Here is an 18,798-nt window from a genome sequence, read left to right on the forward strand (position 1 = left end):
TAGCGCATAAAAACTTTAACTTGTAGTAAATCTCAAGTTTATACGTTGGGGTGTTTACCAATGAAAATATTTTTTTTTGCAAAATATATTAGGAAAGCTTTATTGAACTTTTCTCTCTTATGAAAGCGTCGCAGTGACTATTGGAGAGGACGCCATCCGAAGCGTACGAACAATGGCAGCAGCAGCACAAGAAGCAACCACCGCTGCGGAACAGATGAAAAAATGTGTCACATAAAAGTCCCGAGCAGGAAGGGTAAACAATTCCGAGAGGGGCACGCCGACAGAAGTGAACCCTCGGATGCAACTGGCAGCGCCACCTACCACCATCGCACGGACAATGAATGGTGGGTGGTAGTTCTCGGCAGTCAAAGTAAAACAAAAACAGAAGAAAATTCCTTCAGCGCAAAGCACTGACAGAATGGTTGATGAGGGGCATCATACCTAAACGTGGCTATAGGTGCTGCAGTTGTTCGATGTAACGCTCTCTAAAGTGACGTATCTTGCGTGCGCTGTGAACCGCCAGAAATGATGGTCTACGGTGGTGGACCTTAATTGCTTTTGGCGTAATGAGAAAGACATTTTGTTCTAAAGTTGCTTTTTGCTACGTCTGTGTTATTCTTATTATTTCAGTCGCCCTCAATGGAGGTAAATTGCGAAGAAAATTAGGGTTCCTTTTTCTCCCAATGTATGGCCTCTTGAAAAGCACGAACTTGTGATGAATGATGATTGCGCGCATGAGGCATGGACGAAGAAGAAAGCGTAAAGCTGACGAGGCGTAATTGAGAAGCGTTTTTGTTGACTTCTCAAGTTATCGGGAAACAAGGCAAACAGGGAAGCTCGACGGTTTGCAAGGCAGTAAGCGAACAATCAATAATTCCATTCGGATGAGGGTATGCGGTATGTAGTTTTTGTGTTATATTCATTCGTTTGCACTGCGGACGGGCGTGCATGGTGTGATTTTGACGTTGGATTACGTCCTTCGAGAATTTGAGACCGTCACGAAAAGTGGTCAGGAAGAACTATCAGCTAATATCTATCTTAGCTAATATATCAATTTCGAAGGTTTTGGTAACAATCGATCGACGAAGTATTGAAGATTTGGCCCAATTAATAAAAACAATGGGTTAAAAGTGCTAATCTACTGCAAAATTGAATTTTGTCAGGAACTGTTGAAAATCGGTGAACCAATCAAATCCTGTATGTGCATCACAAGCACAGACATCAAAATCATGCAAACTAACTGGGTTCTAATCCTCAGCTCATATGTGCGACTCTCGTGTTCGCTCTCAGATTCCTCGGAGAGCAAACACGAGGGCCGCACAATACAGTAGCAACGATGACAAAGTGCAAATTATAATCGCGACGGCGCACAGTGGCTAAAATCGTGTTTTGAGCGCGTTTAATTAATAGTCTCTTTATTATGCAATTTAGCGTAATGGTGTCTTCGAGACATTTTATCAGTAAGTTTATCCGATTATTTAGAGGCATTCAGTTTACTGATCAATCCCCCTAAAAGTGAGGTGAAAAATTTATTTTTTCCACTTCACAACATATAAGGTTTGATTCTTCATAAAAGTTGTAGCAAAAGTTCTACTGAAAAACTTTGCCGAAGACACCAAGTTCGTAATTCCGTTACTTTTGGAGACTTTTTACGTTTTATGCGGACAAGCCCTTAGAATTAGAGGTGTGCGCCGCCGCGCCACGCCGCCGCCGCCGGCAGATTTTGGCACGCCGCCGCCGCCGACATTTTTGCATCGGCGCGCCGCCGTTTAAAATCTTCCACGCCGATTGAAATTTTCAGTGGAAACTCCTAAGATTCATTGGATTTTCCGTATAATTCCGTATAAGCTCAACATTACGTTGAAACTTCAGAGAATTTTTCGTGAGGATACCAATTATTTCCATGAAAATTCCATACAATACCTTGTTAAAACTTTGAAGAGCTCTCCGTAAAAACCAACCGTGTGAAAATTGCAAAAAAAAAAAAAAAAAAAATCTAATTTAAATTGAATTTTTGAATAGAAAAGAGTTGTTCGGCAGAAAGTCACAAGACTGAAAGTTGTTAGGCCGAATCGTTTAACCGAAAAGATTAATTTGTAGAAACCTACACCAGCAAAGCTTAAGAGCAAATCGATAACTAAATTTGATATTGGTTTCCGATAGCAAAATAAGTACATGTTTGATGTCATATCATTCAATTTAGTAATCTACAGCAACATGAGATCAAATTATATAATCAATCATGATGATTTATACATATTTGAAAACAAATTGTGAATCATTTTGTTGTCAAAATCAAAATATTCTATATGCTCTCATTCTGTTTTCAGACTTTGATAGGATATGTAGACTACAAATATTTGGCCGAGAATCTTATTTAGTCAAACAGTTCCTTTGGCTAAAAAATCGTGAACTTGTCCTTCGGCTGAAATAGTCGTTTGGTAGAAAGGGCAATTTGGTCAAAATGGACATTCGGTCGAAAGTGTCGTTCGACTGAATTGGTCATTTAGGATATTTTCACGACAATAACAGGAGAATCTTTTGAATTTCGAGTCAAAAAATTGTTGAACTTCCCCAGAAATTCTTCTTTTTCCAGAATATTCATTTGTATATTATTTTCAGATTTCCCACGGGAACTACTTTCACGTTTCGAGAACTCTTTGTAATTACCAAGGGAAATTGTTTGCGATTTACATGAGAATCTCTACAGAGTTTTTACGGGAAGTTGTTCCAAATTTCTACAGGAAAATATTCGGAATATTCACGGAAAGTTCCTATTGAGTCTCTGTTGAGTATTCTTTAAAATTCACACAGAAAATTTTGACTAGTGAAAGAGATGCTTTAACCACAGACGTAACAGATTGATCATTTTTCTGAAAAATCCATCGCTCAACTCCTCTACCACCATCTTGCGATCATGTTACACGAAACGATGTTTCGTATGACATCGTCACCAGAAGGCGCTGGAGTGAAATGTCAAACCCAAAGGATTACGACACTAGCGCCTCTCGTTGTGAATTGCGCAATCAATCACATTCAAATTGATCGTTGGAGTCATGTTCGATGGAAATTTCACTAGTGTTACGTCTGTTTGTCTGTGCTTTAACGTTGACTTTCCAAATCTAAATTAATCAAGCCGGTTAGTTTTTTATCCTTTATTAGAGTGATTTTTTTTTCGCTAGTGAACATTAAACGGCTAGTTTGGCATAGCCAACTTTAAAACATCGGAGTTTTTGAAGATTGTTTCTGGTTTCTTCAGAAAATTCTTTCTACTTTCGATTAAAAATTCTTGGTAAGGTTCATTCTATTCCAATAAGACTGAAAGTGACAGACGGCCGAGCTGGTAATTTGGCCGAAAAAGCCGTTTGCCCTAACAGGTTGTCTGGCCGAAACCATCGTTGCCCGAAAATGCCATTTAGCAGAAATAGTTTTTGACAGAATGGGTCATTTTGGCCAAACGGCCAAATTTCAATGACTGAACCTCATACTGAACGGGTAATATGGTCAGAAATGGTCACTTATTTGGCGAAATGGTCTTTTTGACAATTGACCATTGAACCAAATTTCGTGGTCTCTCTATTTTAGGTCAATACTAGACTTTAGGTCAAAAGACATCTAGCCAGGTACCATTTAGCAAAACGGAAACTGTTATCAGATCAAAACTGGTTTGACCGAAAATGTAGTTTGACCGAAAGCGATGTACAGCCAAAAGTAAAATTTGGACGGACTTGTAAAAAGTTGTTTACCCTAACAGCTAAATGGAAAATGCCGTTCGGGTGAAAAAGTCGTTTGACCGAATATACATCATTTGACCAAAAATGCCATTTGGTAAAAAATGGTATTTGGCAGAAAGAGTCATTTGGCCCTTAAATGTCCTTTCTGCAACCTTCTTTGAAAAGTGTCGTTCGGCTGAATTGGTCATTTTGCCAAAGAAGACGCTTATCCAAATTGGTCATTTGACAGAAAAGGTTGTTTTGCAGAAAGGGCATTTTCTGGCCAAATTACCATTCCTACCAAACACCATTTTCGGTCAAATGATCTATTTGGTAAAAAGATTTTTTCGGCCAAATTACCAGTTCGGCTGAATGCCCATTTCGGCTGTATGTCGTTTTCGGTAAAAATACATTTTTGGTCGGGCCATTTTTGACCTGATAACAGTTTCGGATAAACGTTCAATTCTGCTTAATTTGGTTTGGTTAGATGGCTTTTGACTTAAATGTTAGTATCGACTTAAAAGTAGAGAGGTTACGAAATTTCGTTCAACAGTCTTTTCAACGTAAATGTCATTAGGCCAAACTGATATTTTTGGACAAGTGACCTATTCTGGCAAATGATCATATCGGCCAATCGGCATTTTTTGGGTTGATGACCTATTCGGCAAAACGACCTGTTAGGTAAAACGACTTTTTCGGCCAAATTACCAGTTCGGACATACGGCTTTCGGCCAATGGAATTTCCCAAGAATTTCTTACGGACAATACACTAGTCGTTCGATAACTGTAACATGACGAATTCTAGACGTCAAACAATTGTCAGACGTCGTCAAAATAGAAGTGCATCTGATTGTTCACCGCTATGCAGTGATCATCGACTTTGAAATAGTTTTGAAGCTCAGCTGTTCGATAACTGCAAAACTGATGTATTGCGCATAAGCCCCAAAATTTTATTCCCACCTTTGGGTTTCCGCGCCGAGCACTCGGCGACAAGGAGATAGTGGTCAAGTTGGTACTCCTGATTTTTTGACAACTGATGTCGATTGGTTGTGTGAGTGCACCGGTGTCAAAACATAGAGCTTTTGGCTGAAAATTTAGTTGTCAAATGCACATTTTGGCAGCAATATACACTACTAAAAATCCACACATATTTATTGGCAAAATTCCATAGATTAAACTTATGATGTATATCAGCGCACACATAACCATTCCCCACGCGAACTACTAATAAAATACATATTCAAATAAACTTTATGTGTGGTCTCGAATTAGCAATTGTTTAATTTATGTGTGGTTCTATATAGATTATATTAGGGTGGAGCTATTGCAAAAATTTATAACGGCGACACATATATCTTATACAGATAGTTTTGGCAGTGTAGATGTATGAGTGAATGAAATGTGCAAATGCACTATCGCGGAAGCAGTCGCTGAAGTGTCAATGGTTTCAGTGACGAAACGAAAAGTTTCAATGCAAAAAGCAATAACATTCGAAATGCAGTTAAAAGCATTGTAGTTAAATGACTTGCAGTTATCGAACGTCTACTGTACAAAGAATTTTCCGTAGAATTCCAAGAATTTCGAACAATTTTTCGTTGAATCGTTTTGAACACTCCTCCGCGGAAATTACTTTGGATTTATTCATAATTCTATCGTCAACAGGTACACATTTCAACCCTACAGACATGAGTTAAACAAACACTGATGCTAACATGTTAAAAATCTTAAAATATGTTTTCTTATAGTCGTCCTAGACAGGCTAAAGTCAAATGCACAAAAACAATTATTAAATAGACGACACATACTAATTAGTGGCGCGTTATATCCGTAGTTGGTCCTGGTTACTGGAACATGTAGAAATGTGTTGGTGCGAAGATTACGGCTTCTGATGCGGATGTTCAGCAGTCTAAGTATTCCAGGACAGTCAATGTGGAAGGTAAGAAGATCGGCGATAAATGTTGCCTTGGAAGCATCACGACGAATTCTCAAGAGATCCAGTTCAATCAGTCTGCACCTATCTTCATATCTAGGAAGATTTAGAGGATCATTCCAAGGCAGATGCCTCAAAGCAAACCGAACGAACTTTTTCTGCACTGCCTCTATTCGTTGAATTCCATTCTGGTAGAAAGGGGCCTAATTCTAAAGAAGTTTCCGTTGAACTTACGGAGAATGCATTAAGGATCTTGCTTTCTCAGTCTATGGGCCAGATCCTTAATGCAACAATTTTTCTAGTCGTTAATTAATAACACTTACGTAGAATTTCTCCTGAACATTCCAGATAATTTTTCTCGAAAACTCCTTAGAGTCTCCCGCGAAAATTCTTAAGAATTGACTGTTTTATCGTTGGCCATGCCGAACAAGCCGTCTTTATTATTCTAGATTGAGAAAGCCAACGGAAAAACACCCATTCAACCAGCCGCACTTTACTACAATTATCAATAATGTTCTGTAAAAAATTTGGAAGAATACTCAATAGAAACTCAACAAGACCTTTTCATAAATTTCCGAGGTTTTTCCTGTAGAACATTTTTTTTGTAAAAATTCTAAAGTTTCTAAAATATAAAAAATGCGACAAATTTTCTGCTGAAATTCCAAATAGTTTTATTTGGGAATTCAAAAGAGCTTCTCTTGGTAATTCCAAAGATTTCTCGAAACTTCAAACAATTCGAAAATTATTTCCAAATTTTGGTTTTCCTCCAGATTTTTCTGGAAATTTTTCATGCGAAAATAAAAAAAAACTTTTTTTAATGTCTTGAAAATATGCCGAAAAAATGCAAAAAAAAATCTTAGATAAACGTAATGAAAAAAACCGCCACGCCGATTCACGCCGCCGCCGCCGCCGGGTAAAATGGCTTTCGGCGTGACGCCGAAAACGCCGCCGCCGCCGGCCAAAATTCTGACAAACGCCGCCGCCGACGAATATCGGACCGGCGCACACCTCTGCTTAGAATGTGTTTTTCATCATATCTTTTTCACTTTAATTTATACATTTTGTGCATGTTCTAGAAAGTTTTAGATAATAATAAAATACGCCGTTTGGTGACTATTGCAACTTGAAAACTTCAAAAATAAAAAGCTATAACAGTTTTATTGGATTTTTTAGTCATATTTAATATAACTGCAATTTGACAAGGGGCAAATTGTGGCAGTCAATCTCATACGCATAACAAAGTACAAGTAATGAACTTTAAATTATTACCTGAACTGTAGAGTTGTAAGCGAATGTAAGGAATGTTTCATCAAAAACCATTTCCTACTATGCAAGGTAGTAATCAATCACCCTTCAAGGAGTTGATGAACTAATGCACCATGCGTCTCCATGTGCTTGGTTGCTTATACATCGAACATGCTCAAAACTTGTTGGCATAAAAATCAATAAATCTCCAAAAGTAAAGAAATTACGAACTCGGTGTTTTCGACAAAGTTTTTCAGGAGAACTTTTGCTACAACTTTTATGAAGAATCAGACTTTATATGTTGTGAAGTGCAAAAAATAAATTTTTCATCTCACTTTTAGGGGGATTGTTCATAAGGATGAATACCTCCAAAGAAGCGCATCAACTTACTGATAAAATGTCTCGAAGACACCATCACGCTAAATCACATTATAAAGATACTTGTAACATGGTTACAAAGATCATATAAAAAAAGTATTCCCAAAAAAATGATCCAAAAAAATATTATATAAAAAAACAATATATATATAAAAAAAAGATGGATTCAAAATTCAGCCTCTACTTTAAAATAAGGAATCGGAGTCCCTGATTAAACTACCGGGATGAAGAAACCTCTAACAGAGTTTGATATTCATGAAGCGATCTAATTTCGAAACTCAACCCCGACGATAGCCGAACGAAATAACTCGGGCTCAATACGTTTTGGCATGAAGAATATTGAAATTGAGTTCAAGCTCCTCTTTCATTTCAACCAGCATCGGGTGAAGAAGTTAGTTCATGGTGCAACGATAGTTGATAAAATCGAGTCTAGTTGAAAGAGTTATAACGGCATTTATGAGAACTGATAGAGAAGTAATATGACGTGAAACAAAACTCAAAATTGTATGCTAATTTAATTTCATAGAGTTTCAGAAGTTTTTAGCTACAATTTAGCTTAATCCATCAGTGAGTTAGGTGAAACTAAAAAAAAAACACGTGAGTGGAATGTAAATTTGTAACGAATAATAGATCATGATAGTGTGTTTTCTCTCACTGTAAGGCAGTAGCCATCTTGAATAATAGCCAATAGCGTCCGCAAATACCAATAGCTTCCGTAGAGCACCCAATACGGAATACGCAGGTAAATTATGTGAAAAACCATATTGCACATTATTTTAATGTTAAAACCCGTTTGAACAGCCCTTCAAACGAGGGTGCCACCCTAGGGCCCCGTACCGTTGACCCGTCCTAGTGACACGCGGCGTGATTCTGGCCTATGCAACATCTTTTCGCGGTACCGGGTTTATCGTGCAACCGAATAGTAGCATAAACGTGTACCCAATTATGGTAGCATCCCCTGGTGACGTCATCGACCAACAACACAGTGAAATTTCACCACGCAAGATAGTCGAGACACCCACCTGCTAGTTGCGGGTAAAACTTGCAAAAGGCGACCGGCCGGCGCAACAAATTGTGTGCAAGCTGTATGACGTCATGCACCACAGGCCGACGTTCGCGTATGAAACACCATCACGTGGCGGTTGAAATTCCGCGCTGTAAGTGCACTTACCATCGTTGGACTCCGAGGGATATTTTCAACGGCTTCCGGAAGTGAATTACAAGTAAGATCGACCTATGTACACATTACTAACCCAACAAAATCATGCAAATGAAGTTTGTAAAAAAGCACCTAAAGAACGAATTATTACTGTTGCATTAAGAGAGAGAGAGGTAGACGATAGACGGTTATTAGATTAAATAAACCTACAATACGCCCCGATTGGAAATTGTGTTGGGTGATAAGTGGTCGATAAGTCTGGTTGCCGTGCAAGAGGAAATTTAACTTGATCGGTTTTTTTATAACTTCGTGGATTAGTATAGGCTCTGAGAAGGAAATCCAAATGGTAACCGACTCACCCTAATATTGTACATATTTTGCAAATAGTTAGTCTTTCGGTTTGGTTTTTTGGTAGCGTCAAGGTTTCGAGTGAGGGTTGTAGATTGGAGAAAGGACTCGCCCTGAGGATCTTGGCCGGGACCGGGACTTAAACAGAGATTAGAACACGCACCTTCGCGGCAGTTTTTCTGCCTGGCGCTTTAAGTGGAGGTTGTTCCTTCCGAACCTTATCTTCCTCTTCCCCTGTCCCATTACAATTGGCGCCCAACCAACGGTTTATTTGTAGATTTCTGTAAATAATAATTTTGAAATTAGTATCTTAGTTGAATTTGATTTAGTGCTTAGTTAATTATAAGTTTGGTAAGACAAATCAGTGAAATTTCGGAATTTGTTGAAAAATTTTCGTTTAGGTAAATAAGCATTTTTTATTTCTATTATTATCTTTTTTCCCATTTATCTTTCATTCATTTATCATTTGCTTTTCTTTTTTTTCTCTTATAATATTTTTGAACTCGATATACGGCATTATTTTATTTGGTGTGGATTTTCTGAAAATAGACAAATAACAATAACTAATTAGAATGCAGTCACAAGGTGATAGACTAGACTACTATATAAACCCAAATGATTTATTGAACGATGAAATTGACTATGAGCTCAAGTTGAGATGTTTGTCAATAGAAGGATCATTAGAAGTTAAACGCCACAGACTGAAGCAAGCTCAACTGGAAGAAGTCCGGAAGCCAAAAATACTACGAGTGAAAATATCAATAGTACATGAATATGAAGCAATTAAGGGCAAGGTTCAAGACATAAAACATGCCATTCAATTCTATCCAGAAGCAAAATTTATTTCACGCCTCAGACATTGTAGACTGAGGGTGATTCGGGCAAATGCCATAACCAGAGAACAAAGTAGGTTGAAAAATGAGTTTCTTGCGGAAATTGAAAATCTTTTGGACCGCTATGGCAATCCAATAGATCGGAGAGGTAGTCAATTGCCTCCAAATATACATTCGAACATTTCAGCAATTCCTGATCAGAATGTAGACCGCGCTTCAAATGAAAATTCAAGACTTAACTTTTCTGAAATACCTGGAATTGCACACACTGCTAAGGTAGCTTGTCAAAATTCCGGAAATTCTAATAGAAATGAACCAAACGAGGAAGGGTTATTAGATGAGGCGGCGGGTGGACAGGAGTCTCGTGGAAGTTTAGATGACGAAATAGATTTACTTTTCGCTGATTTTCGTCATAATTCTCAAATGCAAGATGACAGGTTTCAAGAACCACTGTTACCCTTTAGAAGGGAACCCAGTGCTCCAGCGAAACGAGTGGAATCAGTTGGAGAAAACTTGAAGGAAGAAATTACTTCGTACATACAGCAAGCATTATCGGAACAAATGGCAGCTCTGATGGAGAAACTAACTCCGTTACTAGCCAACCAAAGAGCATCGACGCCTGCTCCACCACCTTCGCCACCACTTCCACCACCACCTCCGCTAACTCCGCCTCCGGTTATACAGTCAGTACAACCCCTTCATCCTTTATCGTATCAGGAAGCTTTTGCAGCACCTAGATCACGAGGGCAACACAATGATCAACAACATTTTCAAAGAAATCGTAACTACCCTAATTCAATAGCGTCACATGTTTCGATGGTCGGAGACTTTGAACCAGAACAAATTAGTAGGCCTAGTTTTGATTCTCGTAATCGCTGGCAAGTGCCTGTGAGTAAATGGCGCATAAATTTTAGCGGGATTCTAGAGGTCCGACTGTTACCCAGTTTCTCAATAGGGTAGAAATCTTAGCCAGGAACAACAAAATCTCAGACCACGAACTACTCAGTCAAGCAAATTTCTTTTTCAAAGAGAATTCAGAAGCTGAGGAGTGGTATTTCACGTTTTGCAATAAGTTTACTTCCTGGGCTGGTTTCAAACACCAATTAAGATTACGTTTCGAGCAGCCTAACAAGGATAAGGTGATTGAACGCCAAATCCTTGATAGACGTCAGCAGCCGAACGAAACATTCAATGCTTTCCTTTCAGCGATCGAAAAACTGGCTCAACAGTTTACAAAGCCTTTATCAGAGGAAAGAAAACTTGACATATTAACGGAAAACATGAGAGATTGTTACAAGCCCTTTTTGACCATTTATCGAATTGAACGAATTGACGAGCTGACGACTATCTGTCATGGCTTAGACAAATCGATGTATCGAAGCTACAGCAACTATCCTAGGAACAGACTATCGCAAATAAATAACGTGGAAGAGACAGAGCAAATTTGGGAACAGGTTACAGATCAGGAAGAAGAATTGAATGCCATTGGTCAAACAATACGCAGGAATAAAATAACAGAAAGGAAGGAACCTTCGACGGTTTCAACTCCCCAAAATGGATCAGACAGCGAAAATAATATTCTTTGTTGGAATTGCCGTCAATATGGTCATTTTTGGCGCAATTGCGACAAACCAAAGAAAATATTTTGTCATTTTTGTGGACAAATGAATTGTGTCACCTCGAATTGTCCCAACAACCACCGCTTTCCAAACAGCGAGCAGGGAAACGGGAATCAGGAAAGATTGTAGGGAGGAATCTTTCCATCTTACCTAACAACTCCCCAGAAAAAAATGAACAGGTATCCTTTGACCAGAATGAAACTTACTCGAAATACGCAACAACTTTCCATATAAACACAAGACCCAACAGATGTCCATATATCAGTGTTGAGGTCCTGGGAAGCCAATAGTAGCCTTGTTAGACTCAGGAGCTAGCGTGAGCATTCTAAGCTCCTGAGATCTAATTGATAAGCACGGTTTCAGAATTCATCCAATAAACTTGGTGATAAAACAGCAGATGAGACAACTCATAACTGCGAAGGAGTTCTCCAGATACCTTACACATTCAATGGCATAACTAAAGTCGTTCCGACTCTGCTTGTCCCTCAAATTTCAAAAAAACTTATATTAGGGATGGACTTTTGGAATGCATTCCAGATCGCTCCAGCCTTTATAGAAGGAAGAGAAGTTCTACCAATCGAGAATGTAGAATGCATTCAGGTAGTGGAAAACTTTTTTGCAGAAGATGAACAGCCAATCGTCTTCACGGTAGAACCGAAAAATACGCACGTCGTTGTAGAAGATACGTTTGAAGACACAACCCTAGATTTACCGTTCATCGAAGAACCTGACAATAAGAAGGTTCAGAACGTCTGCACAGAACACGAGTTATCTTTTGAGGATCGGAAAGAACTGAACAGTATTTTAGAAATATTTAAAACAACTAATAACGGTGAGCTAGGAAGAACAAATTTGATCCATCATAAAATTGATCTGATAGAGGGTGCACGACCAAAAAAACCACCTCAATATCGTTGTTCTCCACATATTCAAAAAGAAGTCGACAAAGAGGTCGCTAGAATGCTAGAATTGGATGTAATAGAGGAATCGACTTCCGATTGGTGCAATCCACTATTGCCCGTAAAAAAGTCGTCAGGAGAATGGCGAATATGCCTGGACTGTCGAAGAATAAATGACATTACCAAAAATGAAGCATACCCTTATCCAGACATGCTGGGCATCCTTGGTAGAATCGAAAGGTCAAAGTACTTTACGGTAATTGACCTCTCGAAAGCATATTGGCAGATTCCTCTTGACGAAGCCAGTAGGGACTATACGTCATTCAGGGCGGGAAAGCAGTTGTTTAGATTTAAAGTAATGCCGTTTGGTCTTAAAGGAGCTCCGACTACTCAAACCAAACTTATGAATAAAGTTTTGGGAATCGATTTAGAACCATTCGTCTACGTATATTTAGACGATATAATTATAACGTCAAATAACCTAAAAGAACATTTTCGGTTACTAAGATTAGTCGCGGAACGATTAAAAAGAGCTAATTTAACAATTAGTTTGGAAAAATCGAAATTCTGTCAGAAAAAGATCAGTTATTTAGGCTACACTTTGTCAGAACAAGGGTTAGCTGTGGACAGCGTAAAAATTCAACCAATCCTGGACTACACGGTCCCGAAGACCCCGAAAGATGTAAGGCGATTCGTGGGTATGGTTAGTTTTTACAAACAATTTATCGAACACTTCAGCGATTTAACTGCACCCATTACAGATTTGTTGAAGGGCACAAAAGGGAAAATCTGCTGGACAAAAGAAGCAGACGAAGCTTTTTTAAAAATTAAATCGGTTCTAACATCACCACATGTTTTAGCGAACCCTGACTTCAAGCTTCCATTCATAATTGAATCGGATGCTTCGGATGTCGCAGTAGGGGCAGTATTGGTTCAAGTTATTGAGGGGATAAAAAGACCTATAGCATTTTTCTCCAAGAAGCTGTCCGCAACTCAACGGAAGTATGCTCCAACGGAGAAAGAATGTCTTGGAGTGATATTGGCCATTCAAAAATTCCGCCACTATGTTGAGGGCTCGCGGTTCACAGTAGTGACCGATGCACAAAGTTTAATTTGGCTCCGAAAGATTAGTGCCGAAGGGGGATCTGCAAAATTAATTCGGTGGGCATTAAAGCTCCAACAGTACGACTTTGAGCTACTATACCGGAAGGGAGCATTAAATATTACTGCTGATGCCTTATCCCGCGCAGTTCTTGTTGTCGATGTCATAGACCCCGATTATGAGGAATTGAAAGAGAAAATTAAGTCGAATAACACCAAGTTCAAAGACTTTAGGTTGGTTGATGAGAAAATTTATAAAATAGTGCCATCCAATTTGACTGATCCTCGATTCGAATGGAAATATGTTCCTTCAAATCGGGAGAGAATTAAATTAACTCAAGAAACACACGATGCGATGCATTTTGGTCGTAGTAAAACATTAAAAAAACTACAGGAGCGATATTATTGGCCATTGATGGCAAACGACGTCAGGAAATACTGTCAAGGGTGCGAGACTTGTAAGAGGACGAAATATCCGAATACTAATCGAACCCCTTGATGGGCAGGCAAAAGTAGCTGATATGCCGTGGCAAACGATTTCGGTCGATTTTGTAGGACCGTTCCCGAGGTCAAAATCTGGGAATTCGGTCTTGTTGGTAGTTACAGATTTGTTCTCCAAATTTGTAATTATTCAACCTCTAAGAGAGGCTAAAACAAAAGCCCTGATATCGTTCTTGGACAACATGGTGTTCCTTCTATTTGGTGTGCCGGAAATTTTGATTTCTGATAACGGAGTCCAATTTAAGTCAAAGGAATTCGAGAAATTTCTAAATAATTACCATGTCACACACTGGAAGAATGCTAATTACCATCCGGAAAACAACCCAACAGAAAGGGTGAACCGTGTGATTGGAGCTGCGATTCGCACATATGTGAAAGATGATCACAAAGAATGGGATCGTGACATCCAAAAAGTGGCCATGGCCATTAGAACGGCGGTCCATGAATCAACCCTTTTCACACCATACTTCATAAACTATGGTCGAAACTTTATAAGTTCAGGAGCAGAATATAGACAAATTAGGGAAACAGGGAATTATATAAACTATGCTCCCACGGATTTAAACGACAACCTTAAAACAATATTCGCGGCAGTTAAAACTAACTTGAAAAAGGCCTACGAACGATACTCTAAGCATTATAATTTACGCTCGAACAAAGCACTTTCGTCATTCGAAATTGGTGAAATAGTACTCAAAAGAATTTCTTCCAATCGAACAAAAGCAAACAGTTCTGTGCGAAACTAGCAAATCCTTTCTCTATGGCAAAAATCATTGGCAAAATAGGCTCATGTTGTTACGATCTAGAAGATCTACAAGGCAAACGAATTGGTATTTTTCATGCTTCTCATTTACAAAAGAAATAATCAATTTCATCGTCATCGAGCTATGTCTGTCGCATAATTGCACAGTTACTATGAGAATTCGTTCCAAAAAAACACAAACTTACAGTTTGGTAGCTTCGAGCTCCGCGGGGAGGGGGGATTGACTTCAAAAACATCTCGAAACTACAAGCAATCCCTTCGTCGCGCCTCGGAATCTCTCGTTCAGGCTACACAAATACCCTAGAAGAAAAAAATATAGATTATTGCTGATAAATCATTCGCACAGCAAGAAGGCGAAAAGTAAACAATAATTGTTGTTCGTCTGCTGATCTGTGATAACTTATTGAATTCCGCGCTGATAGCAAAATGAATATTGTGTTTACAAGGCAGTACAAGCACTACACTAATCAAAAAATTAGCAAGCACTGTAAATAAGATAGGCATAAATAGCTACGCTATTTTTAGAACCACTTTTAATGATTGCACACCATAAGTTTGCTGACGTGCTGAATAGATTACGTAGGTGAAGCACACATTCACTTTGGTTAAAGGTATTATCCTTAACAGAATCGGTAATACTCACAAAATTTCAGCAATCAGCATTCAGCAGTTTGATAGTTATCGCACAGTAAAATCATCCACTTAGATTTAAATTCCAATAAGATCATCATATGTCATAGGCAGCTTTCGACTCACAGAGAATTATTGTCATACGTCTTCTGATCAAATTAACACTACCGATTCTTACCTTATTTGCTACAGCATGCATAACTCCACCCGCACATCTAGGAATATTTGAGTAAATTGAGAATCTGAATAATCATCGTCAGCTCATTGCAGTCTATTTCACCGTCCGTAAAGCAATTTCACTATTCAGAATAACAAGCAGAATCAAAACAGAACAGATAAACGTCAAATACAAGCTTATCGTGTAGTAATCACCATACAGTGGAGGCTTTGGAAGTAGGGATACCATGAAGTTCATGTCATTTGGAACTGTGCTGTTCCAGTATATTTGAATTATGTTTTGGTTACTGATTATCAGTAGATCTTACGTTCGGATGAATCTGAGCGGTAAAATTTGTTTTATTTGGAATGTTATCGTCGAGATTGTTCTTGACAGCTCCATAGCGGAGATATTGGCGAGGCGCATACTCGCAGGTTTTGGTTCTATAAGCCTTAGAACTGGTCTGATAAGACAGTGGTAAATACGATGCTTGTTCATTGTACATAATGTGAAAAAATGGTATCCCGAAAAAAACGCCAATAGTACATAATAATAAATAATGATTAATAAATTATCTTTTCATTGATTTGTCTTACAATAAGAAGCATAATATACTGGTTCAATTCGAAGAACTATATCGTCCAATAGAGCAACAAAACTAATTCAACTAGTAAATAATAATTATTATTATAATATAGCACTGTTTTATTTTTGAAAAAAAAAATAAATTCAGTCACCTTCATTTATTTTTTTTACCGTTGGTAGGGAGTAATGTAACATGGTTACAAAGATCATATAAAAAAAGTATTCCCAAAAAAATGATCCAAAAAAATATTATATAAAAAAACAATATATATATAAAAAAAAGATGGATTCAAAATTCAGCCTCTACTTTAAAATAAGGAATCGCGTTCTAAGTCCCTGATTAAACTACCGGGATGAAGAAACCTCTAACAGAGTTTGATATTCATGAAGCGATCTAATTTCGAAACTCAACCCCGACGATAGCCGAACGAACTAACTCGGGCTCAATACGTTTTGGCATGAAGAATATTGAAATTGAGTTCAAGCTCCTCTTTCATTTCAACCAGCATCGGGTGAAGAAGTTAGTTCATGGTGCAACGATAGTTGATAAAATCGAGTCTAGTTGAAAGAGTTATAACGGCATTTATGAGAACTGATAGAGAAGTAATATGACGTGAAACAAAACTCAAAATTGTATGCTAATTTAATTTCATAGAGTTTCAGAAGTTTTTAGCTACAATTTAGCTTAATCCATCAGTGAGTTAGGTGAAACAAAAAAAAAACACGTGAGTGGAATGTAAATTTGTAACGAATAATAGATCATGATAGTGTGTTTTCTCTCACTGTAAGGCAGTAGCCATCTTGAATAATAGCCAATAGCGTCCGCAAATACCAATAGCTTCCGTAGAGCACCCAATACGGAATACGCAGGTAAATTATGTGAAAAACCATATTGCACATTATTTTAATGTTAAAACCCGTTTGAACAGCCCTTCAAACGAGGGTGCCACCCTAGGGCCCCGTACCGTTGACCCGTCCTAGTGACACGCGGCGTGATTCTGGCCTATGCAACATCTTTTCGCGGTACCGGGTTTATCGTGCAACCGAATAGTAGCATAAACGTGTACCCAATTATGGTAGCATCCTGGTGACGTCATCGACCAACAACACAGTGAAATTTCACCACGCAAGATAGTCGAGACACCCACCTGCTAGTTGCGGGTAAAACTTGCAAAAGGCGACCGGCCGGCGCAACAAATTGTGTGCGAGCTGTATGACGTCATGCACCACAGGCCGACGTTCGCGTATCGGTTGGCGGTTGAAATTCCGCGCTGTAAGTGCACTTACTATCGTTGGACTCCGAGGGATATTTTCAACGGCTTCCGAGAGTGAATTACAAGTAAGAACGACCTATGTACACATTACTAACCCAACAAAATCATGCAAATGAAGTTTGTAAAAAGCACCTAAAGAACGAATTATTACTGTTGCATTAAGAGAGAGAGGTAGACGATAGAAGGTTATTAGATTAAATAAACCTACAATACGCCCTGATTGGAAATTGAGTTGGGTGATAAGTGGTCGATAAGTCTGGTTGCCGTGCAAGAGGGAATTTAACTTGATCGGTTTTTTTATAACTTCGTGGATTAGTATAGGCTCTGAGAAGGAAATCCAAATGGTAACCGACTCACCCTAATATTGTACATATTTTGCAAATTGTTAGTCTTTCGGTTTGGTTTTTGGTAGCGTCAAGGTTTCGAGTGAGGGTTGTAGATTGGAGAAAGGACTCGCCCTGAGGATCTTGGCCGGGACCGGGACTTAAACAGAGATTAGAACACGCACCTTCGCGGCAGTTTTTCTGCCTGGCGCTTTAAGTGGAGGTTGTTCCTTCCGAACCTTATCTTCCTCTTCCCCTGTCCCATTACATACTATTAAATAAACGCGCTAAAAACACGATTTTAGCCACTGTGCGGCGACGCAAATTATAATCGCGACAATCGCGACGTAAATTGCATCTGTTATTACATTTGTGTTGTGCAACAAAAAGTGACGTAATTAGCGTTTTGTCGCTAAAATGAAAACTATGTAAGACGTAAGATGTTCGACGTAATGACAAAAACCGACGTAATAACCAGCCAGCAGAAACCTCGCTTACGGCAGCTGGGTTAGGGGTGTTCGGGAATTTTCTTTTATGCTTCCAAAACAGTGGGTCTTCAGTAGCCAAAGGCGTAGGATTGCCCATCCGGAGATGGCGACTTCAATTCTCGGTCAGGTCTAGCATGTTTTCGGGTTGGAAACATTCTCGACACCCTGCGCATAGTGTATCCATTGTACTTGTCACACAAGATACACAGTCATACAATGGCGGGCATAGAAAAGTTTTCAATTAATAACTGAAGGAATGCTAATAGAATACTAAGTTGAAAAGCAGACCAAATTCCAGTTGGAATGTAGAGCCATATAAGAAGAAGAAGAAGTTATCGAAATTTTCAGCTTTTCAGGTTTAAAGTTGAGGATTTGTATTCTTAGATTTTTTTAAATGTTTGGTGGAACTGTGCACCGTTAAAAATATTATCGCCATGGCACGATAGATCATTCCCAGTCGACGACGATGGCGTGGACCTATTTTATACATTAAACTTTTTTATGTTAATTTACTGCACTTTATGGAGAAAACTTCTGGAATTCCTTGAAGATTTTCTCCTAAAATTCCTCCAAAAACCCTTTTGGAAATTCTATCGCAAACTTCTCCAGGAGTTCCTTTAAAAATTCCTCCAGGAGTTACTCCGCAATTGCTTTAGCAGTTCCTCCTGAAATTCAAAAGCTCCTTCGAATATTCCTTCAGAAGATCTTTCGAAAATTATCCGAAAATTCCTCCAAGAAGGAAGAAGTAAATTTCCAAGAGTTCTTCCGAAAACTACTCGACGAGTTCCTTCAAGAGTTGATATGGAAAGTCCACCTGGAGTTGTTTAAGAAATTTCTCACGAAATTCTTTTG

At 38.7% G+C, this 18,798-nt stretch overlaps 1 protein-coding gene and 1 long non-coding RNA gene across 2 annotated transcripts in view; both read right to left on the minus strand.

Annotated features, from left to right (window-relative positions):
- Positions 1-18,798, minus strand: part of LOC134217963 (uncharacterized) — a 575,616-nt gene that overhangs the window by 121,304 nt on the left and 435,514 nt on the right. The gene's annotated exons all lie outside the window — the stretch shown is intronic.
- LOC134217958 (uncharacterized) lies at positions 9,174-15,463 on the minus strand. Its single transcript, XR_009981203.1, has 3 exons — positions 15,298-15,463; positions 14,675-14,789; positions 9,174-9,312 (listed from the first exon to the last, which is right to left on the minus strand). It is a non-coding gene; the product is annotated as an uncharacterized LOC134217958 (long non-coding RNA).

The sequence above is a fragment of the Armigeres subalbatus genome, chromosome 1 (assembly GCF_024139115.2).
Source record: "Armigeres subalbatus isolate Guangzhou_Male chromosome 1, GZ_Asu_2, whole genome shotgun sequence".
Taxonomy (NCBI): Eukaryota; Metazoa; Arthropoda; class Insecta; order Diptera; family Culicidae; genus Armigeres; species Armigeres subalbatus.